This window comes from Ictidomys tridecemlineatus, chromosome 5, assembly GCF_052094955.1.
Source record: "Ictidomys tridecemlineatus isolate mIctTri1 chromosome 5, mIctTri1.hap1, whole genome shotgun sequence".
NCBI lineage: Eukaryota > Metazoa > Chordata > Mammalia > Rodentia > Sciuridae > Ictidomys > Ictidomys tridecemlineatus.
The window spans coordinates 191,610,896-191,635,315 of NC_135481.1; the positions used below are offsets into that span (position 1 = coordinate 191,610,896).

The following is a 24,420-nucleotide window of genomic DNA, read 5'->3' on the forward strand; positions in this document are numbered from 1 at the left end:
GGAGGCAGAGCTATATTCAACAGTCAACCAATAATTGAGCACCAACTGTATACCAGACCCATGTGGCCAGTGAGTAGCTACTTTTGTTTGTCTGCCTCCACATTCTAGGCTCCTGGCCACGATGCCCTGTTGGTTCTGCATGAAGCAGGCTGGAGCCAGGTTTCCCAGGCCCTCATTCTGACTTAGCTTCCCAGGCCCGCCAGGAACCTCCATGTCAGGAGAACACGGGGAAAGGAGAGATCCTCCCAGCGGGGGGTCCACGTACTCAGGAACAGTCATTTCTGCACATCCACATATGTGTGTCCAAGAGGCCATGCTATCCATGGTCTGGCCTATGTTTCTTCTTAAACCTAACAGCCGTTTTCACCCCAGTTCCCAGGCCAAGCTTTCCAGCCGTGGTTTTCCATCTGGTAGCCAGACACTGGGACACATTTTTAAGCAACTAACTGGACTCACTGCATGGATCCCTCGGGCCGCATTGGAACTGGAAATAGAAGGAGTGTGATCTGGGAGTCTCAGGGCAGTGTTTCTGGGCTGAGAGGGAAAGGCCCAAGGAGATGGGAATTCTCTCTCCCCTCTGCCTGCATCAGGAAACCAGAGCTGCTCATAACAGCCAGCAGGGGGTTGTGTCAGACCCCGGCCCCTCAAATTTCTTCCTAAACAGGTTGGGATGTACCCCTTTATTTTGGGAAAATCCTGGGGCCAACCTTGGAGAATACAATAAAGTGAGTGAGTGATTACGTGCCCAGAAGGCACACCATCTGTGGGAATGGGTTTAAATAAGGGCTCTCAACTGAGGTGATTTGGTCCCCACTGCCCCTCAGGTCAGCCTCCTCCTCCCTGCCCCAGGGCATATTTGGAAATGTCTGGAGACAGTTTTGATTGAGTCAACAAAGAGTGCTGCTGACATCTAATGTGATGTGGCTGGGAAGGAAGCCACACACCCTGCCCCTCATAGGGCGTCCTGCCCCCCAGAGGGCGTCCTGCCCTGGTAGAGAATTGTCTGCCCAAGTGCCCATGGTGGGGAGGTTGGGGAAACCTGGTTTAAGGAATAATGACGACGCTCATGGTAAGGACGCAAAAACTTGGTGGGATCATCTTGGGCCTGGTTTCTGTTAAATCATTGTCACTGGTTATTTAAATCCCACATGAATTCCTGTGTTGTCTTTATGCAGTGGAAAGGAGAGGCCCGGCTCTGAGAGGCTAAGGGACTATTCAAGGTCATAGACTAAGAATGTGGCAAAAACGGGATTCAAATGGGATTCAACTTCCTGCTCCGGGGACTCTTCAACCCTAGGCCCTTGTGCTGGTCCCCTCAATTCCAGAATGACACAGGCACCTTGGAGAAACTTTCAGGTTCTCAGCCTCAGCCCTGGAAGCCACTCCTCCCCCCTGCGTGTCCTTTTCATGGTGAATGATGGTGGGTGCTTGGCCTCCTGATAGCCTTCCCTTCAAGGTGCTCACACAAATAACTTTTATTTAAAAATTAAAAAAAAAAGATACCTGCAAATTCCTTCACACTCTCTGTCAGAGATTTCATAATACAACATGTAGATTTGGTGAAAAGTCTGGAAGGCAGAACTTTCCTGACAAAGGGATATCTAAGGGAACAGCCACTGACTATTCATAACACAAGGAAGAACCGGCAGCCCTGATTCCTGGGAGATCAGGTACAAACACTGAGCTGCGGGTTTCACGTCTTGTCAAGAGTCTGGGTGTTCTGGGGGAACAGCGGCATTTTTGACACCTGTTATAATGACATGCTGACGCAGAAGTTCACATTAGACTCTCAGCAGACCTGTGTGAAGGTTTGCAGAACTCTGCCAGGCAGATGCACCGCACTTGGGTAAACTTGGGAATGACATAGAGAACAGAAATCTCCTACGGATCTCCAGAGAGAAATGCTCTAATGTGCACCAAACCAGAGACCCACGTATTGGACTTTCAGCCTCTCGCCGACACTGTTCAGGGACTATGGTAACAATGATTGACTCATACCAGAGAAGGCAGGCCAGGTGTGTTTTATAGGTCCTGAAGCAAATATCTTCAAAATTTACAATATTTACAAGATTGTTCTTAATGAGAATGGAAATAAAACTTAAGTAGCATATTATTAAGCGTGGGATCTAATGGCTTTATTGCTTAGTACAGGGGTCAGCAAATGTTTTCAGTAAATGCCCAGGTGCTAAATATTTCCAGACTTGCAGGCCAGATAGTCTGTACTCAACTATTCAGACCTTGTCATGGGGTGACAGCACCCACAGACAACACAGGAGTGAGTGGGTGTGGCTATGTTCCAATAAAACTTTATTAACAAAATTGACCCAAGGGCTGTAGCTTGTCAATTTCTGGATCAAGAGGAAACTAAGTAAAAAAGAAAGGGAGTCATTTTTAATGAGATAAAAGTAGACCAAGTGGTACATAAATACATTTAAAATCAGGAAGAAATATGAAGACTGCCGAAGGGTGGTGGGGCCCACCTTGGGTCCTGGACTTTAGGTTATTCAGGATGATCATCATTGTAATAATGAGTCACAGAATCATTTACTCTGGGATCAGCCTGTTTACTGAGCATTTATTGTGCTCCGGGACACCGCACAGAGCACCGGGATTTCCACTGTGAATGAGACAGGCAGGGACAGGCATGGTCTCTGATGAATTTTTGTATGACTTATGAGGAAATAGTTACTGTGGGAAAATAAGACTTCTCTGAGGAAATGGTTTATAAGAAAATACCTAAAGGATGAGGAAAAAAAAAAACAGGCATCAGTAAACTTGAGGGAGTAGGATTTTGGAAAAGAAAGAAGAGACAGGGGAATACATGTCCTGAGGGATGAAGAGCCCCTGCGCAGCTTCAGTGTGGCTTCAGTGTGGCTGGGGCCCACCAGGAGGGCGGGAGACAGTGTGCCGCCATGTTGGAAAAGCGAGCATGAGCTAGAGCAGGCTAGGGGGCAGGTCTGGGGACCACAAACGGGCTTCCATCAGAGGAGACACGTAGTCAATGTTAAGGTTACTCTTCTCCACGGGTGATGGACTGAAGGGGAACAACAGGGCAGGGCTCCCAACCTCACACCAGCAAAGCTACCTTGGGTCAGATTGTGGCACCTTTGAGTACCACTTGTGAGGTTCTCCCGAAAACCCATTGGAGAAAGCATATGATTCCTCCCATTTTACAAAAGCTGAAGCTAACCAGCTGAGAGATGCATTCAGATGATGGTTTCCCACAGCAGACAAGTGTTAAAGGACATGGCTCAGAACGTTATGATTCCACGGGTCAAACTTGCATGTACGGAGAGTTGGTAATCCTATGGCCCAGGGCTAAATCTTCCCCACCAGTTTTGATTTTTAAATAAAGTTTTATTAGAAAACTGTCCATAGCTCCTTTCTAGCTGAGTAGTTACTACAAAGACTATATCATCCACAAAGCAGGAAATATACTTCCCCATCCTTTGCAAAAAGCATTTGCCCGTCACTGGTCTATTCTATAATGATAGGAGGCTCTTTCTTGCCAGGAGAATGTCCAAAATTAACATGATATGGCTGAGATGCTTCCCCACCAGCGTCACCGTCCTAGAGTGCTGTTTGACTCTAGCTTCCCGGATCCTTTCCCATCGTGTTTTTGTGCAGTATTTTATCTTAACTTGGGACTTCAAAATAATTTTTAAAAAGACACAGCAATGCACAAATTATGACTGAGAGAGAAATGTTTCCAGGGAGGGTTTCAGAAGGAACTAATGATATAGCATGTGACAGCAGGCGTCATGTGAGGGAACATTGTTTCCTTTTCCCCATGGCTAACATTTATCCCCAGGTAACGCCTTGTTTGTTAGGCTGTCTCTAGGGGGAGAAACAGACTAGCAACCCACACACTTTGTCAAACAGATCAGAGTCAACAGCTAACATGAGAAGGCGCAGGTTGATTGACGAAATGCCATCCGGTAGCCAGGGCTAAGACAGAGAGCGAATTCTGGCTTTGAATTGTGGCTGAAACTTCAACTGACAATTTACTTGACTCAGTTTCCACATCAGAAATGGATGTGACAAGATGGAATGGTAACTAGGTTGGCTTCCGATTTAACTAAGGTCCCTCTGTGTAGAATTAAAATTGACGTCAAGAGGCCCTCCCTTGGTGACCAACACCGGTGCCGGTTTTCAGCACACTCTCTGCATGTCTAAGCGACACTGCCGTGAAAACCTCCCTCCACTTAGTTGGAAATGTCTCTGCATCAACGGTGCCTCCTTTCCCCCCCGGAAAGGAAATTGTGATAGCTTGGCTTCATCAAAAATCCAAGTTAAAGGAATGGATGGATCTTCACATGAAAGTGATTGCTTTGCATCTAAAATATATTGCAAAATTTAATGAGAAAAATCAGAATATAAATGATTTAAGTAGCAGGCAAATTAAAAATGACTTAAACCACATTTTGAGCAAAGCACCTTGAGTCTGCTGCTTTGCTATCAGATTGACAGGCAACCCATAGACACAAAGCCGGGAGGGGAATAGGAACTTATGAGAAACCAGCTCAGGGTGACAATTCCTTTCAGGGGACCATGCCTTGGAAACCTCAGCATGTCTGCATTTCCCTCATCCATACAGCCAAAGGAGAAGTGTCTCCTGTGCTGTTATCCCTTCTTTAAAGAAACTCCCTTCTTAAATAAATGTATTTGAACAGTAAATTTTATATTACAACTGACAGTGGAAATCTAGCCATAATAGAGACAGAATTGCTGGTTTGATGTGGCCCTCATTTTATATAAGTATTCCACATTAAGATAAATGCATTACAATTAAATTGTTAAGAAGTTTATCTGTGTACCCTGTAAGATGCCACTGCGTATTATCAGAGATTCTGCTACCTTCCAGAGCACTCTCCTAAGGGAATATAAATACATGTAAACATTGGATACGGTAAGTATTCTATTATTTGAATTAAATATTAAATGGCATCAAGAGTGTATGTGTGTTTTGTGATATGAAAACATGACACGTTTAAAACAAACCAGCAAACAAGAGCTGGCGGAAAACCAGAGCGAGTCCACGCAGCCTGGGAGGCGAGCAGAGAGCACACACCACGGCCGCTCCTCGCCAGAGGCTTCCCAGAGCCTTGATTCATCTTTCAAATCCAAGCGGAATGACTGCTGCAAGTTAGCTTAGGACGCTGAGGAAGCCACCCCGAAATGTAGCTGTGCTTCTGGGCTTGAGCCCCCAGCAGCTGTCAGTCATGCTGGAAGGTGGGAGCAGGTGCACCTCATCCAGCAGAGACGTCCTCCACCCCAACCCAGGTCAAAGTCAATGTCCAAATTCTCCTGCTTAGAAGACTTAGAAGGAAGTGCTTACCACGTAGCCTAGTCTGCAAACCCCTGCATGTCTGCCCCTGGTGGCTCATCTCCTAAGTCACCTTCTCACCAGTCCTGGGCAATGGGGCCCTCTTGGATGGTGAGGAGCCCCCAGGATTCCTCCACAGGTCTGCACACACATCAACAGCAGGGTCCTCTCTGCGCCCTCCACGTGGACACCTTATCCTCACCCCTGGGGACTCATCTACAGTGTCCCCTTATCTGAGAGTTCTCATTTGGCCTTGTAGCCTATGATCTGACTTTTTTTTTTTTTAATCTTCCTACCTCTTATAATTGTTGGAAAGTCCTATTTATTTGCTTAAATGGTTAATGTCATCTCTCCAGCTATGCTGTGGATTCCTCCAGGGAAAATCCCTTTGCTCCATCTGTAGCGAAGAGCATAGTGCTTGGCACCTCACGGATACAGGATCAAGTTTTGCTGAGTAAATCAGTGGATTTGTGAACACTGGTATTCCATGCCTTAGAAAACCCCAGATGCATCCCTCTCCACCACGAGGCAGAGCATGTATTCCCTTCTGACATATGTGTTTGCCTGGAGGTTGGAAAAAAAAACCCTGTTTAAAAAGCCCCATCCCTGTGCCTGTCACGACAGGCTTAAACAAGTCACTTCATGGTTTTCCCCCATGTGGGCTCTGCTTGGGACCCGGAGGTGTGCCCGTCTGTTTTCTGAGCTAACATTTACTTTAGACACCTTGGCCCATTGGACACGATCCCGTAAGCCTGGACTCTCTGCTGGAATGCCGTGGAACAGAATGGGGAGATTTAAAGAGGTGTCACCGGGTCCTCAAGGGCACTGCAGAGTGCCAGGGGCGAGGAGGAGGAGGTTGAGTGGAGCCACCAAGTGTCCTGCTGTTCTCACTGGCAGGGGGCGGGGAGCTGGGCTTAGAAGTGCCACCTTAGCAGGCCTCTCGAGTGCCAGGCCAGGAATGGAGAGCAGCCTGAAGACTGCCCTTGCAACTCAGGGCTCCCAGTGACCTCGGACGCTGAATGGCAGCGTTCCTCAGAGCTGGAACCTGAGAAACGAGTTCTCAGGGGGGAGTGGCATTGGACACTGAGCTGCTGTGTGGTGGCCAGGAGGGATCCACAGGCCTCAGAGTTCCCACTCTGTTTCTCTGACAGGGCCTTCCATTAATTACGGAGAGAAAGTTGTTTGCTGGGCAAGAGCAGACCTTGGAAAAAGCGCCATACCTCGGGCCACAGTGGAACTCATGCAGGAAAAGGTTTTTTTTGTTGTTGTTGTTTTTTTTTTTTTAGGTGTTTGAAAGGCATAAATATCTCCATTTAGAAAGGAAACTTTAAAATTTTTAAAAATTTTGTTATTCATTTGTACTTTGGGGACAAAGCGGTCCATTCTGTGGAACAAAGGAGCTTACCACTTAGCCTTAGAAATGGTGGAGAGTGAACACCAGCAGGATAGACGGTGGAGGCTGATGGTGGCCTTTGAATGCAAATCAAACATTCATTTCATGCCAAGTCTTTGCTAGAACATGAAGGACAGAAATGGGGCCCTTCTACGGCCTTAAATTTTCCTCTCATAGCACTCAAATAAAATAAAATAAAATAAAACCAGTCATCGTGATTGCCTGCTGTGGTCATTCGTTTACTGTCCGTCTAACCTCAGTGGACTTCAACTCGATGAGGGCAGAACCAGGCACGTCCTGTTCACTTAGATTCCGGAGTCGATTCCAGTGCCCGGCACACAGCAAGTTCCCAGTAATAACTCATTAGATCAATCGGTCAAGGCCCAGTGTCTGCCCTCAAGGACGGCACTGTCCAGTAGGAAGCCAATGGAAAAATAGAGGCAGTATATCAATGGGCGCTGCAGAATGAGGCCCAGGACAAGAGAGGGCAACAGAGGGAGCTGCTTCTGCTAGACAAGATGGGGTCACAGACAACTTCCAAGAAGGGGAGGATCTCGGAGTGAATTATAAGACACGGCCCAACAGAGGGAGGAGCGTGAGGAAGACTTGGAGGAGGGAAGGATGTGGCGCCTCCTCCTGAAGCACTGTTCCGGAAAGCACCAAGACGGTCTGCTACAGAAGCAACAGGTGCAAAGACCCAACCAAGCGCCAGGGGATGCGCCCATCTCCAGAACAGACCGAGCCAGAAGGGACGGAGGAGGTACAGGACCCACCCTGCCATCATGTCAGCCCTGCCAATCATCAGGTCAACAGACCTACCATTCTCCAAACAACCAGAAGAAGCCACTACAATACACGTCAGAAACCAAAAAGGCAAGGTCCCTTCCTTGAGCTGTACTGAGACCCCTCGGTCCTGGCCCGTCTTCTCCCTGACCCTTCTTCTCAAAGATGCGAGTCAGAAGCCCAAGTGAGGACCAGGCTGTCCGTGCAGAAAAGGGGAAGGCCCCCAAGAGGCTGTCACAGTTTTGATCCACAGTCTCTCCAAAGTGTGTCAGTAGCCAACGACTGAGGCCTGGCTTCAAGAAGCCTGCATTCCAGCCCGAGTATTGTTGGAAGGAGAGCTTCAGGGTTTCAGTTTCACGCCAAGCATCCAAGATGTGGAATTTGCATGTAGCTGTGGGACTTTACACTCATGGGAACATGCCCATGGGTTTGGCCTCTGGAGTTGAAGATTCTCCTTGAAATATCTCTCAGGGTCCCACTTTTTTGCTTGGAGAAGCGACTGACCCTGGACAGGAACCTCAGTTTTTCTCTCCATTCATTCAAGAATGTTTCTCAGTGAAGGGTCGGGAGTCCAGCCTTGGGAGGATCTGGAACGGTGACTCCTCTTCCTCCAGACTGCTACAAGGCTTGCTTTTGCTTCCCTTGTGTCTATTCCTAGGCCTGTTTCTCAGCAGAGCCTGGCACCTGCACAGCGACCTGGCTCTGGAGGAGGTCGGGTAGGCATCGGTGTGGCTGGAGAGGAGAGCCCCCGAACCCTCAGAAAGGTCGGCCAGGCCTGCGGCTCAGTGTCTCCATCCCCACCAGCGGCTCAGCCCCACGTGGGGAGTACTGGGGACATCCAGCAGACTCTAAGGGGCCTCAACTCAGGAATGTGCATGGCTTTGGAGCTGGGTACGTCCCTGCCTCTGGATCACTGTGGGCACGTGATTAGGACCATGGGCTCTGGACTACCTGGGTTTGAATATGAACTTTGCTGTTTGCCCTGGGCAGGGGCAGTCCTTGCCTCTCTCAGGGGCCTTCATTTCTCTATCTGTGAAAGGGGATTAGTAAGGTAATACCTACTGTACCATATCTATCCAACACTCCACGCGGGGTCTTGCAGGTAAGCGCGTGCTCTATAAAGGATGGCGCTCCATGCCCAGGTTTCATCTTACCCAGAAGCCACTGCCACCGTGCAGGCACTCTGGGTGGATCCTCGAGCTTCAGGTATAGCGGGGGTCATGCTTCAGGTTCTCTATGACACACAGAGGTTGCCGCTAACAGTGGGATAGGGTGGAATAGCAGGGGCTCCTCCTCAACCTGCTGCGAGCCAGCACAGAACTACGTTCTTTGGGTATATGATACACCAAGTGCCCCCCACCCCCCGCCATTTTGGAGAGAAGTGGGAAGCTCAGTGAGGATACAGGCTGTGCACAGTCTCAAAATCTAGTCAAGGACACTCCTCAGTGTCTGTTGCAGGGGGAAAAGCAGCAATGTATATTGGAAATAAACTGCATTAGCAGAAGCAAAATGTCAGTTCAAGTCTTGCTTTTGGTCTTAGTCAAGAAAAGCATGTACTGAGCTTGAATTCTGGCTTTCAAATAGAGAATGGGATGAGGGAAGGCAGGTGGTCAGAGGAAGGAGTGAATGAGTGAGAACAGAGGGAGGAATCTGTGAACGAAAAAATGCAACATGAAACGAAGAGTCCATCGGGCTGAAAAATTCCTGCCTATAATCCCAGGTTCCTCACTAATCAGGCAGGAAGCTGAGTTGACAGACTGGTCATTCGTCCTCTGCGTGGACAACAGCATCACTCAGTTCGGGCTAGTGACATGTTCTTGGGTGGACTCTCAACGTGACTTATGCCAAACAGTAAAAAAAATCTTAGTGGAAAACAAAGAGTGCACTTGAACCTCTAAACTGCTTCAAACGCTCTTTAGATACAATATAATTCCCAGCACAAAAGTAATTCCGAGGGTTCTTCTCAATTCATTATAAAGCAATTTAATCAATACATAAAACCCCGAACTGGATGCTGGGGCCTCAGATCAGCCAGAATGACCACACCACCCATCCTGAGTCCCTGCTTCTGTGCCGCCCCTTGCCATATTTGTAGTTCAGGAGGTGGTACAATTGCTCAGGGAAAATTTGATTAATGTTTATTCTGCAGCAGGCTTTATGAAAAACACTTTGGTAATAGGGTCTTATTTAATTTTGATAACATTTCAGTATTTTTTTTTAAATCAGAGAAGTCTAAAGATCAAAATAACAATAAAGGAGACATATGAATTTTACCCAAGATAAATGACATTTAAAAAACGTTTTTTTTTTTAAGCAATAAATACTTGAAGTTAAAAATTCATATGGGGGCCAGTCACAGTGGTGCATCCCTGTCATCCCAGCATCTCAGGAGGCTGAGGCAGAAGGACTGTAGTTTAAGGCCAGCCTGGGCAACTTAGGGAGACTATGTCTCAAAAATAAAAAAGTAAAAAGAGCTAGAGGTGCAGCTCGTGGTAAGCACCCCGGCACTGCAAAAGAAAAAAGAAAAAAAAATGAGAAAAAATCAAATGGGAAGAAAAAAACTATATAACTATAGATTTCAAAGTGCCGCCCCTTTACCTCTTCTTCAAGGTAACCTCTGTAAACTGGAGGTTTTCAGGATTCCTTCCAGTAAATAAAAGAAATGCCCATATTTCCTCATTTGATTTAGATTTCATAATAATACCACGAAGAAAGCATCACTGCTGCTCCCAGTTTACAAACAAGGAAACTGATAATTTAAGTAATTGGCTGTCTTGTAGCTTTGTAGAAATGACAATAGGGTCTGAGCCTGCAGAAGCAGGGACAGGATTTGAACCTGTCTGTCTGACATTGAACCCTGTTTGTTCTTTTCATCAGACGACCTGGCACCTTTTAGTTTTCCCCCTAGGGGTATCTGTGAAAAGGAAGAGCCCTTGGTGGGTGAAGGACTTCTATCCTCTGTCTTAGGGGCCACATTAACACAAAGGTGAACCTTCAAGATATTTTTATTTTTATTTTTTTTGCTGGCCTATTACTTTGGAAACTATTCACAGGCCTGAATAACAAGTGCTAATTTTACAAAGAGTGCCTGACTTGCTTACCCAGGGAAAGCAACCTTTCGGGGCTACTCAAGTAAAGCAATGCTGATAAATATATTGAAGGGAAAACTGCCCAACGGCACAGCATGGGGTCCTGTTAGTCGCTGGGCTGCTGCTATGAATGCAGACGCATGGGGACCTCAGCTGTGGACCTGCTCGGGAACTGGGCTTGAGTGGCCCAGCCGCACACCTGCCTATTTCATCCCAAGAAGGTGGGGAGCTGGCTGTAGGCATTTTGCCCCTGAAAAGCTTGGAAGAGATCTCCAGCTTCCAAAACCTCTACACAGAATTTTTTTTTTCTGACTTAGTACCACAAAGTGTCCAATCTCGGGCCTCCGTCTCACCGAGCACACCGTTTCTGATATCCCTGTCCGAGAAGAATTTGAAGTTTAGTGAAACTATCCAATACAACATTTAACAAGATGTGGCATGGACAATTTCTTAGGAATTACTGCTTTAAGTACTCTGCAGTTTCACATAATGGACTTGGTGATTTCATAGATGAAAGCACAGGTTTTTCCACTCCCATGTAAAATCAACTCTTACCAAATAGATTCTTTAACATTTAGATAACTTATCATTTCCAACTTTTTCAGCAGGCCTCGAAGCTGCCATTTACAAGGGAATAACCAGGGCCCCCCGTCTGTCTTTCGAGAGGTTTCAAAATTGGTTCACCCAGCTAACACAATGTTTTCCAAAAATAATGCACTTTGGCTTAAAATGTAAGATTTTTATTCACGCCAAATGAAGATCTCTTAAGATGCCCTGAAATGGAGACGACTATCTTGGTGGCGTGTGGTAGGTACTTGATGCAATCAGCGTGGCCTACACAGGTAATTACTTTTACTACTAATGGTGCCTCCCACTCGGTGAGAACCATGAGAGGCTCTAAGTCTACTTAATCAGGAGGCTTCTGTATTATTGCTCCACCACCTACTGAGCGAGACAATTCGCTGACTCTATTCAGCAACTCTCACAAATGAGAAAAATTTATTAACGTGTGAGCTGAGTAGGGCTTATTTAGCATGTACAAAGGGGAATGCCTACGTGATTTTAAAAACACACAGGCCGTTCAGGTACTTGTGGGGGTCATTTTGGATGAAAGTTTTTAAAAATTCTTTTTTTTTCCTGGAAAATTGTTATTTGTGTCCCGTTGGCTGGCAATGAGGTTGGTCCAGTTCAATGTGCTTTGAAGCTATTTAGGGGTATTAAGACAGGGGGTTGATGGGCTTGGATAAGCTTGGAGTCAGTGATGGGTGACCCTGGGTAAGTTACTTATCTTCTCAGAGCTTATTTTCTGAACAAGGAGTAAGAATGATAATATCTGCTCTGGACTTATTTATAGTCTGTTCTATTAAGCACACAGACGTTTCTACTATGGACCACAGTTTTCCGAATGGCCCAGTGAAAAACCATACAATTTGTGCAAACAAATGGAATTGGGACACAATGCTCATGTCAATAGCATATGATAAAAAACACAGGATTTCAACAAAAGTGGTAGCACCGTTTCACACATGTTCAATAAATATGGCACTTGGCCTTGAAAACAACCCATAGAAATGGGGTTGGAAGGACTGCAATCTGTGAGCTGCTATGAAATGGTGGGAGGGGGCATCTGAAATCCAACAGGAAGTTGTAACACCAGGTATGGATGGGTGTGGCTTGCAGCACACCTGGTAAACTGAGGTAGGCGGTGGACATTTGAGGTGTAAGCGCTCTTGTTTTTGTGAATCTATGTGGTTTGGTTCATCTGGGTGCCATTTTCTGAGATCACAGAGTGTTTTCCACAGTCCAAGCCACAATACCAAATGCAAAATTCCACATTTATGGAAAAATGTATCAATCATGTTGGAAAAATTCATATTTTCAAAAGAAGCATCATAGCAGAACAGTCTATATTATGAAGCCTTGATAAGCTCATGTTGGTAAATACACAGTAAGTTCCCAAGAAGCATCACTGTTCCTTGATTCCTGTGGTAACCCCCAAGTAAGCCCAGATACATGGGGGTGGACTTAGGGCGTTTATCCCTTTGCTGCTCTGGATCATCAAACATAAGAGGCCTCTTGTGCTTCCCTGCAAGGCTGACAAATTGTATATTTGTTGGATGTTTGCACACAATGCCTCTGTCCTTGCCTACAACAATATCATTTCCTATAAAGAGATTAAAAACAAAGGCAGGAAACACCATCCTTTTCCTTAAGTTGAAAACTATCCCGAAAGAAGCAGGATTTAGCTGCTCATGGGGGAAAACCGGTTTCACTCTGCACAATGCTAGATCAGCACAGGAGAAGGGCAGACCAATTTTTTTCCAGAGCCTTATAATAAGTGCTACAAGATGACACGTACATAGGACTCTCCCTGTGTCCCATAGCATGAGGGCTCTGGATGTATTAACTCATTTAAGATTCAGATCATTCTCTGTAATTGCTTTCCAAGTCTCAATGTTTCTTATCAAATTAGGTAAATGGAACAAGTTTAGGAAGTCAGATTACAGTGAGCCAGGCAACAAGTTCTTCTGGGGCAGCAACTAGAAGAGACCCCATAACCTAATGGGGATTTGGAACCAGACCAATGGGAATCGTGGTTTGACTTATACCTGTGTGCATTGGGACTTAGGGGTCAGCCTCTGAGGCCCTCGTAAAAAGAGGCTAGTGACACAGGCGAGGTGACACAGGGCACAGGGTCTACATACAATTCGTGGTCTTTTTATTTATATAATGATCATGGCTTTACTATTTGTATGGGGCGCGTCAACACCCCCTTGGTCAGGCATTAAGCATACTCACAGTACCAAATGCTAATAGTCCCCGGCACAAAGCAAAACTTTGGGATTTGGGCTTCTGAAGACTTGAGCCTTTGCACCCCTGCTTTCTCCTTTTGGGATGCCTAAGGCACCTGTTGTTCTGACACCGAAGCACTAGGGTGCTTCAGGAACAGCACGGTGCTCAGAGAGGGTTTTGCTCCCAGTCTGGAGATCAACTTCCTGCATCGTAGCCTGTCACTGTCCACATGGTAACCACTGTCTGGCAACCCACGCACCGTGTCAACATCATTGTCTCTACCTCCGTCTCCCGTTGATTTTTCAACCCACCTAGTCTGGCTTCTCCTCCCACTGGTCTACCGAGAAGCCTTTGCGGCGTTCACCTGGGAGCTCTGCTTCTTAATGTTCAGTGAACTTTTTTTTTTTTTTTCCAGCTTGCACCTTCCTGACCTCTTGGCAGAATTCCCCGCTTCTCTCTTGCCTCCTACCTTGAAATTGCCTATCTTATTTTTCTCCCTAAATCTTTGAGAGCTTCCTCTGCATCTTTGACACACTCATTCCCCTTTACAACTTAAAACGCTGGCCTTCCTCAGGGCTGGCTCCCCAAGACGGGCTCGCCCACCGAGAGGAACTCAGGGCACGCGTTTGCTAGGACTTCCGGTTGAGACATCTAAGCCTCACACTGGTACCTAGATCAGCCCCAGGGGCCTCCTCTCCGGCTCTGGAACATCTCACAAGGGTCTCGAAAGACTAAGATTCTAAATGGAATTCATGATTCTCATCCTTACCAAGCCCCTCCCCACTGGTCATTTCCATCTCCTTCCAGGTTGAACAAGTAGCCAAGCCCCAGTGATTTTTATCCCCAAGTTTGTCCCAACCTAGCTGCTTGTCTCTTTCTCTGCTTCCACCAGTCTCCTCCCTTTGTCCACCTGATGACTGCACTAGCTTCCTGCCGGTACCTGCATCCCCCTCATCCACTCCACGTAGTGGGATGCAGCCAGAATGATCTTAAAAATAATCTCACTATTTAATCCTCCAATTAAAAATGCCTACAACAAACCAGGAATGGTGGCACACACCTGTAACCCCTATGACTCTGGAAGCTGAGGCAGGAGGATCACAAGTTCCAGACAGGCCTCAGCAAATGAGCAAGGCCTGAGCAACTTAGTTAGACCCTGTCTCAAAATAAAAAATATAAAAAAAAGAGCTTGGGATGCAGCTCAGCGGTAAAGCACCCCTGTGTTCAATCCTTGCTACCAAACAACAACAAAACAACAACAACGAAAAACTATTCCAACTTCCCAGGTCTCAAAGATCAAATCTAAAATTATTTGCTAGGTTTCCTTTAACCTAGTTTTACTTTATAACAGTTTATTTCTTTGTACTTGAGAAATAGTGATGGAATACCTATTAGGTGTCTGTCATGTCTAGTTTTTGGAACTAGTACATTTTCTACAATGGACAAATGTTATTTGAAATTTTTATTTAAACAATGCCTCGCTGTTGATGCAAAGGGATAGTTGCAAACGAAATGAAATGGTTAAATCCACACTATCTTTCTGATTTTAAATCATCTCCCTAATAGCAAAACTCTTCATTCACAGGTTTTTAGATTTGGGCTTTAGACCTTTGGTTTATAGAAATCTCTCTTCATAAGCATGAACACATGGATTTCGTAGTCTGAGGTTGGATTATGATAGACATCAACACGTCTAGCGTCTTCCTCCCTCCTTCCCAACCGTCTCACTTTCAGAAGCAGTCACGTAAACCCTGCCCGTGCATCGAGCAAATCGGAGAAGCTGACATCCTGAGCATCGTGGAGGTGAGAGTTTGGGTAACAGAAACTCACCCACATTGTACACAGGGCACATTTCAATTTTCTGCTGCAGTACTCAGAGGAGATTAGAGTGTTCATGAATTTAAGAAATTTCAGAAGAGACAGGGCGAGTGAGCAGCCAATTTCCATTGCATCGCTGCAAGGGACTATCAGGAAATTTGTTATTAATTTTGTCCAAGGTGATGTAATCCAAACATTAGTCACTAACCCCTTTCAGAGATAACGATGATCTATTTGTTGCCACGCTCATTGGCCCCGTGTCAGGCCTTGTTTTCCTCTGACCTTTGTGCAGTGTTTGATACCTCCACTACCCCTGCATGGTGTGACTCATGCTTGGCTTCCATAGGCCTAAACCTCCAGAGTCGTCCTCCCCGCTCCCTGGCCTTTCTATCTCTGGATCATCCAAAATCAGTCCTAACATGCAGAGAGGCCCCTGCGTTCTGCCCTTGTCAATCTCCTGTGCTCGCCAGCGGCCCCTTCTCCAGGACGAATTCATCCTCTCGGCTTCCCTGCAGGGCCAACCCCAGAGTGCTCTCTTTCCCACAGATCTCTCTGCCGAGCTCGCTGACCTTCATCTTCAACACCCTGGGGACTACTTCCCATCCGTCTACTCCCCATCTTTCCCCTTCTCCAAATCCGCCTCCCCACCTACTCACCCCTGAGCCCCAATTGTCTTTTCTCTGATGTTATAGATATTCACGATTCTGAGAATGCATGTTAGATTTCAACCTCGCTCATAAGGGACTTCCCATTGCCTTCAGAATTAAGACCCCAGAAGGTTCTGCCTTGCCAAGTCCCTTTGGATAGCTTAACCCTTTCCAGGCTTTCTCTAGTTCTCAGCCACTCTGGCCTCTTCTAGGTCCATGGAGTGTGCCGACCGCGTCTGCCCCACGCGGAGTTGGTGGATCCTGTGCCCGGTGCTCTTTCCCTGTGCTGTCCAGCTCTCCCGCACCTCCCACAGCTGCCTAACTGGCTTCCTAACTTACTGTGTGATCTGCCACCACTTGGTCTTCAGGCCGGGTTGGGACCCTGTTCCTGGTTGGCAGAGCATATGGCACATTTCTGTCATGGCAGTGCTCACTGACAAGTGCAGAGCAGTGCTGGTTTTCCCCACGAGTCTGTGAACTCCAGAAGTCCAGAACTTACAGGCAATTAGAAATAAAAAATTAAGAACAAAGCTACACGTTGGAAACTCCAGGGTAGGCCCTGTGGGTCCCGCCATAAGTCCTGCAATCTCTCTTGTTAATGGCACTCCAGCCTCTCCCCTGTCTCCGCCATCCTTTCTACTGTCACCTCTCTGGTTTCTCATCATCTCTCGACTGGCTTATTGGGAACAGTTCAGGCCTCTCCTTGAGATCTATCTTGCTGTGACTAGTTTTGTAAACTATTGCCAGATTAATCTTTCTTAAAAATTTTTGTTGTGTTATTCCTTTGCTCGGGACTCCCTGACTGCTCTTTCCTGTCTACAGAACAAAGTGGGAAATGTCACAGAGTCTCAGGGCTGAAAGGAACCTTGAGAACCATCTGGTGTATCCACCTCTGGCTACAACAGAGGACAGTAAGGTCAAGAGAAGTTGGGTGCCTTGCCAAAGGACACAGAACCCGTGTTTCCATCTCCCTGCAAGTGGGCTTGGGAATCTGTCTGCTCACAGCACAGACCTGTGCTCCCACTGCATGTAAAATACAGCCCCAATTCCGCCTGTCCCGGTAGAACCTGGCTCTGACCCAGGGTGACCAGCGTGCCCTTGTGTGCCCTGGACTCTCCATTTGAAAACTGAAGATGCTGCATCTCAAGAACCCCCACAGTCCCCTGGCAGCCTGGGGTGGTGGCCTGCCTACTCCTGCCTACACCTCATGTCCATCCCTTCTTGGCCTCCGAGGGGCGTGGCTCTCAACACTCCCAGCCCCTGCTTCCTGTTCTGGAACGTTATCCACACTCACCGCCACCTGGCACCTCTGCACGTGCTGCCTCCTTCTCCATCTGCCCAGGCTGGTTGGTATCAGAAATTCATATCCTTGACTTACCCACTATCTTTCGCTTGGCACAAGAGGCTTCCACAATCTGAATCAAGTCTCTACTGTCTGCTTATTTTCTTATCGCCCTCCAGGCATTTATGTGATCGAGAATTTTCAGTGTCGTAATGAAGACAGCATCTGTTGAACGTAGAACCCGGGGCTCCCTCCCTCCCATTGCACGGATTCTCACCTTGGTGGAAGGAGATGCCTCACTGGAGCGGTCCACCCACTCGACAACAGGACCGCCATGGTGGAAAGGCGGGAGGCTGCCTGTCTCTTTAGTATTTACGTGCACTGCTCGGTAGATCCCCACCATAGTCATGACAACAGCCCAGGCCCCTTCAGGCCAGCACATCACAGTGATCTATTGTGGGGATAAAAATCTCCCGGTGATGACAGCCAGGATTGACAGGGATGTTTAAATCCTCAACTCTGCTTTGGATGACATTCAATTTTTTGTCATGAAATTTCAAAATGTGACTGGAGCATTTTCAAAGCTTTCCACATGGAGGAAACACCAGGGACATAAAAGGACATGAAACAGCTGTGGTCGAGTGGGAAAAACCCTGACCTCCAAGGCCAGGGCGTTGGGAGGGCCCGGGGCTCTGACTGCTGAGCGGTGACTGCAGACTGGTCACTCGCGCCCCTCAGCCTCCACTGCCTCACCTGTGCTGCCAGGCAGCCCCGCACTGGCAGGTGCCTGTCGCCCCTTCCCCGGCGTGGGCGAAACGTACGGAAGCTGTTATTTATGAAATGACTAGTATCTATGTTTTCCAAGTAGCCTTCTCCTAATTGGAATATTTCTCTATTATGAGTCCCTGAAACTCAGACCCAAGAAGTACTTTCCTTTTTTTTTTTTTTTTTTTAATTTGTTCATTGTTACATAAGTTTTGTCTGGCTGGGTCGTTTGTATAGATTTGAACTTTTCAACGAATGTAAAGCTTTACGAGTGCTTGTTTTTTTCCCTTTTATAAACTCCTCATATTTTCAAACTGCATGCTGTGCCCATGTCATTCTGACTTGTACTTTGAACAATTCATTTGCAGGTGAGAAATTGAGAACTGCAGACCAAGAAATTCTGGCCCTGGCCAGGGGGAGGGAGAGACATGAGGAAGGGATCTCAGCAGTGAGGAACACGGATCTGAATACAGAAAGGGAACTAAGAGAGAAAGAAAGGAAACATTTAACTTCTCAACCAAAGAGTGAGACCGTTTAAACCTCAATCAAAGGAAAGGAGGGGAAAGGGGAAACACTGGGAAATTGTATTGGCCAAATTATATCGTCATACTGTACGCATGTACGAATGAATACACCACAACAAATCGCACCATTATGTACAACTCCATTGCTGCCATAAAAAACATGGAGACAAATCTCAAAGGGAGGAGCACCTGACTTCACAGGAGGCAGTCAAGAGGTGCTCCAGCAGGGGACTGACATTTGAACAGAGGTTTCAAAGATACCTAAGAGTTCAGCAGGCTCGTTAAAAAGGTGAGGGGTGGCATCTTATGTGTCACTGACAAGCCTGAAACCGTATACATCGTTTTTTGTTTTTTTTTTTCATTTCTTGTCTCTACAGCTAGACGGGAGATGCCTTGAAGTTCAGAATTCAAGAACAAGGAAACACCTCATACTATGCACTCCATCTCATAGCTGGATAGTTCCCTGGGTGTCTCCAACTATGCAGCAAAATCCTGGCCCTCAGAAATCCTGTAACAAATCCTTATGATTAATAGCCTGTACTTTCAGCTAATGTATAGTCTAAGTAACAGACACTGAGGTCAGTGGAAAAACTATAATTAAACATGCGTACTTCAGAATAAAAAAGTAACATCAATCAACCCAGATCCCAAACTGAAAATAGACTGTTGTTTTTCACTTAGCAGAATGGAGTTAGTAGAAAAGAAAAAGCACTCTTTTCAACTCTCAAGACAGTTTTCCTGGGCTCTTGAAAAGCATCTATTAGCTCATCCCATATTACTCTTCCTTTAAAATTAATTTCAGTGTTGAAAATGACACATATTTACTGTATTTAAGCAATAGATAAAACTTCAAGGAAAAAAGTTTAAAAACCATCCAATAGTCCAATATCTAGAAATAATTCTAATCTTTGGTCAATTATAATTCAGATATGTCCCTATCTATATGTGATGAAAGAATTGAGAGCCAAATGAATGATGGATGGATGGACGATGAATGGAGGGATGGATGGGTAGATGGTTGGATGGGTGAATGGATGGATAGATGATGGATAGATAGGTAGGTAAATGGATGATGGATGATGGATGGATGGATTAATGGATTGATGGATGGATGGATGGATGATGGAAAATGGATGGATAGATGATGGATGGATGGATGATGGAAAATGGATGGATAGATGATGGATGGATGGATGAATGGATTGGTAGTGGATGGATGGATGGATGATGGATGAATGGATGGATGGATAGATGGGTGGATAAGTAGAAGTATATTTCTTTATTTTTGCCAAAGCTAATGACGATCCCCTCTAGTGAAATTTGCCTGTTGACTCTCAGTAGACAAGGAAGAAACAGCCCAGTTTTAACATACTTAATCCCTATACTTTCCAGATTTCTAAAATCAACTTCTCAGTAGAATCTTGGAGAAACATCCAGGGCTGGTTTCAACAATACCCAAATGAGAAGGGAAAAGATAGTCAAAGCGATTATTTATTTTTTGTCATGTCCATGAAAATCTATAGTCTATGGATTTTATGGGTTCTTACAAACAGAATTGAAATAATACATCAGTTAGGTGACTATCTGTTCATATTATAATGAGGCAGGAGGGAACTAGGAAGGACAACTTTATTGTCCAAGCTTATAAAAGGAGGAGGGGCCAGAAACAGGACTATTGATGAAATGCCAGCCCCATCCAACTCCAGTGTGGTCATTAATATGGCAACATTATGATTTTGTTGTCTGCCTGGAAGATCCTCTTTGCACTTGTATTTGCATAGGATCTTCCTTGGGAGAAGCCAGGAATGTGGGATGCATGGAATGTCAGAAATGCTCTCAATCTAACAGAACCAAGAGAATCTCCTGAACTACCAAGGCTCCTGCTCAGTGTGGAATTCCTGATGCTTTTCAGCCTGGATGCGTAGGTTAGGGGAGAATCCAATTGCCACGGTACTGTGGCAGCTCAGAACACTCATGGACCAACACCATTCACTATTCTCTGCCAGAGCTTCCCAAGCCGGGCACTACGGACATTTGGGGATAGATAATTCTCTGTGGTGTAGCCCTTCCTGTGCACCATGGATGTTTGACCTCTGCCCATCACATCTGTAGTGGTCCCCTTCTGTTTATATAACAAAAATGACTCCACAGATTGCCAAATGTCCCTGGTGGTGGTGGGGAGGGTAGGAGGATGCCACTCTGGGCATGTGGGACTTTGGAAATCCAAAGCCCTTTGTGTCCAACACAAGAAACAAGGTTTCTTTCAGAGAGACCCACAGTACTACTCTCCAGGAGTGGGGATGGGTGGAAGAAGTCAGCTGGGGGCTGTCCTGCCCAGGACCAGCAAGAACCACAGGAGCAGAAGGTACACAAGCTGGACCCCTCCCCAGACCTGGTTCTGCATTCAAAGCCACAGGACACAGAGCAGAGGACAGGAGCCCGTGGGCATTCCTTTTCACCAGGTGCATGAACAGGAAAGAAGGAGGAGGGAAGCCACTGCTTCAGCTTTTTGGAGGACTTGAAACATCAATGCATTACCCATTAAGGCCGCGGCGGTGGCTTTATCTGTGGGGGACCTGAGCAGTCCACAAATTGCGGATTTTAATCTTCCAGTTGGAGTTCAGATGGCTGGTTAAACAATGTTTAGAAGCTCCTAAAAGATAGTCACTAATTAATGAACAGTGAGCCCTAGTATCTGAGACACTTGAAACAAAGCAGGACAAAGCTCCCAGTTCTGTGTACTTCAGGGACCTATGTAAAGAGCCAGGCTGGGGGGAGAGGGCTGACAGCCAGCAGAGGGGCCCCCTCCTCTCTTGAGCCCCATGATTCACCGATGCATCAAGAAGGGATTTTTTTTAAGTATGACTTTTATTTTCTGGGGAAAAAAAAAACTATCATTTAAGAAGCCAACTATGTATGTGCTATTTGGTAATATAAATGTAACGTTAGCATCTTACTAATCAAAAAGAAAATTGTTTCGTGCTAACGTTTTTGAAACTTCCCCATCCCTCAGACAAACAGTACCCATTACTTTAAACACCTCGGTGTCTAGTAATTGTTCAAAAATGTGTCAGACTACCAGTAATTTAAGTCCTGTCAAAAATAAATCTCAGATACTCACTTCTTCCAGTCAGTGACTTGAAAAACACGCCCACATGTCAATTACCGGAAGCTGTAGCAATGTTTCTTTGTTCTGAATTTGTGTAAACAGAAAAAGGTTCTTCCTCAGTAACAACTGTTTTCTGAAACCTATATAAATGTTTACGTGAACCTCCGTGCAACAACACCTAACCAAGCAAGGAAAGCCCCTGTGTTGCTAAACACACACAAGTGGAAGCAAATTCTTGGTAGCAAATGTTTAAGTGTGAAGAAATAATGTATCCACTTGTGAATTATTCTTTTCCCAGAGGCCTGACCTCAAAGCATTTACATTTTAAATTGTAAATCAAAATGATTTACATGTTAAGGGGTTATAGTCACTGCTCCCTTTCCCTATTACCCAAAAGAGATTGCTTCACAGATAATTTCAAAATCACAGGTAAATAAATGAGTAAAAAACTGTGACTATAAAACAGAAATAATTCATGAAATTGGCAGCTAATTAAGATAGGCTATTAGACAGGGAAGCTCTGTGTAAGATTGTTCTCCAAAATCAAGATGGATAAATCCTGTGAATAGGATCCAGACCTTACTGTAAAATATATGCTTATAGATAATATATATATTTATATAGCTATTTACAACCATATCTATACAGTAGATAGCTACATATCAAGCAATAGATTAGAAGTGTTAGTGATTTTTCTAAGGTTTCACATATCTAATGTAACAGTATTTTCACTGAAGAAGACTGTCATAATTTAAGCATAAACTCACCAATGCCCATTATTTTATCAGGTTTTCCATGAAGTTTTTTTTTTTTTTTTTTTGGTAAATCAGACAACTGAATTTCAACGAAGGAGGTAAAGTAGAATAAATTTGGTCAATCTGACAGTATCTGCTCCCTTTCCCCTCCCTGGTTCTCAGCTGTAGGTACTAAAAATAAATACAGCCTGCACATACACAGATGGAGAGTGTGGAGATGCTGGAATGAGACCCTAAGTGGTCCTCTTTCGAGGGGTAAATTAGAATAAGTTGATTTTCATTAAGCAAGAACAGATCAATATTTCATTATTATCGCGGTGACAATCGCCTATTAATAAGAAGTCATCTTTCTCCAAGCTTCTGACTGCCAAACTCACTGGGGTAATGGCTTCCCTCTTCCAGCGAGGCTCCTTACATTTCCTCTCCTGTAACGTGGAAACTTGAGCGCCCACGTGTATCAAAGCTGTGACCTTTTGCTGGGCAGGATTAGGAAACACCTAGGAACGTTCCCTCCAGGAAGCCCGGGGGGGATTTTGTTAACCCCCAGGTTCCCCTCCCCAGAGAACTCCCGTGGACTTGTTTGTCACTGGGATTTAGATAATGATCTTCTTTGGCAGATAGTAGTTTTACCCATAGAAGTCAAATATTTTTTCCCCCCTTTCAGGAAGGAAGATAATAAGATAAATCATTAATTAAAGGGGCTACATATGGGACAGATGGAATTCTAACCATGTGGCCACCTCCCCCAATAGTTGAGGGTAAAAAGCACCATCAATCACTCACGGTCCAGCAGACCTCAATAGGGCCCATCCTGCCCTCACACGTGATGATAAACAACATATACTCCCAGTGCAGCCCATTAGGTGTTGTAGAGTAAGTGAACTATGAGATAACGCATTTATCCTTCCTGGGAAGGTACCTCTTCATATTTCACGTGGCGCAGAGAAAGCATGCTCAGTTGAATGACAAATAATGAGGATTAATGCATTATTCCACAGAGGATCATGGGTTCCTCTCTTTTGTGCAATAGTTAAATAATAACAAAATGAGATAAAAAGGCCCCGGATGCTTCCCTGACGCTATCCACACCGGCTCTTCCTTTCCTTTCTCTTTTGTTCTTATACTTCTTCTTTTTTATTTTATGGGGCTCTTAGATGTTCATCTTCTAAATCCAGTTGACATAGTCATTGCCTCTCAGGTCATTATGGGAACGAAAACAACAGGAAATCCTTAATAGACTCCACTACAAAGCCAAAATTAATTTGCAAGGTACTAAAAACCAGAGAGCACATGAAAATGACAATTTTTCTACGGATTAAAAGTCACATGTGTGTCCTGCAGGAGTTACCAATCATGCATTCGCTAATTGTGTATTTATGAAATCTTTTATTTATTCACCCAGTAATTATTTATTAAGCATCGACTCTGGCCAGAGACCCCTGGCTGCTCTCTTGGACAGGTGGGACTGATAGGACTAAAATAATCACACGAACGAACACTTAATTGTCAACAGTGGCCAGAGCCAGGGAAGAAGAACCACAGGAGACCAGAGCAGATCCAGACGGTGGGGCGCTTCGGGTGGGCTTCTCCCAGAAAGCAATGCCGGAGTTAGGGACTAAGTGTGCTAGGGAACGTGGAGGGCAGGCGATTCAGGGAGAAGGCACAGCTTGCAAATAAATAAAGTCCCAAAGTGGGGGCAGCACAGCAGTTCAAGAACCCAACAGAAAACTTGTCTGTTTGTCTGGAGGTCAGAAGGATCTTTGAGGGGGTTAAGAACCAAAGTTGAGGCAGACCCCACAGGGTCTTGGAGGAGAGGGCAAAGAGTCGGATCTTCTGTAAACACACCCAGTGGTGTGCATTGAACTGTGTCCCCCTAACAGAGATTGAAGTTCTAACCCCTGGTACCTGTGAATAGGACCTCACTTGGAAAAGGGTCTTTGTGAAAGTGATTGAGTTAACATGAGGTCATTAGGGTGAGCCGAATCGAGATTGGTGTCCTTACAAAACAAAGGCATGTTGGACGCGGACACACAGAGGAGATGACACAGGAAGACATGGGGAGGGTGCCACGCGATAACAGAGATAATGGAGTGAAGTGTCTACAAGCCAAGGCCTGCTAGGCACCCCCAGAGGCTG

The 24,420-nt window shown here is 45.6% G+C and overlaps 1 protein-coding gene across 3 annotated transcripts in view; it reads right to left on the bottom strand.

Annotated features, from left to right (window-relative positions):
* The window catches only part of Tshz2 (teashirt zinc finger homeobox 2), a 424,675-nt gene that overhangs the window by 315,586 nt on the left and 84,669 nt on the right, over positions 1-24,420 (bottom strand). The window lies entirely within an intron of this gene.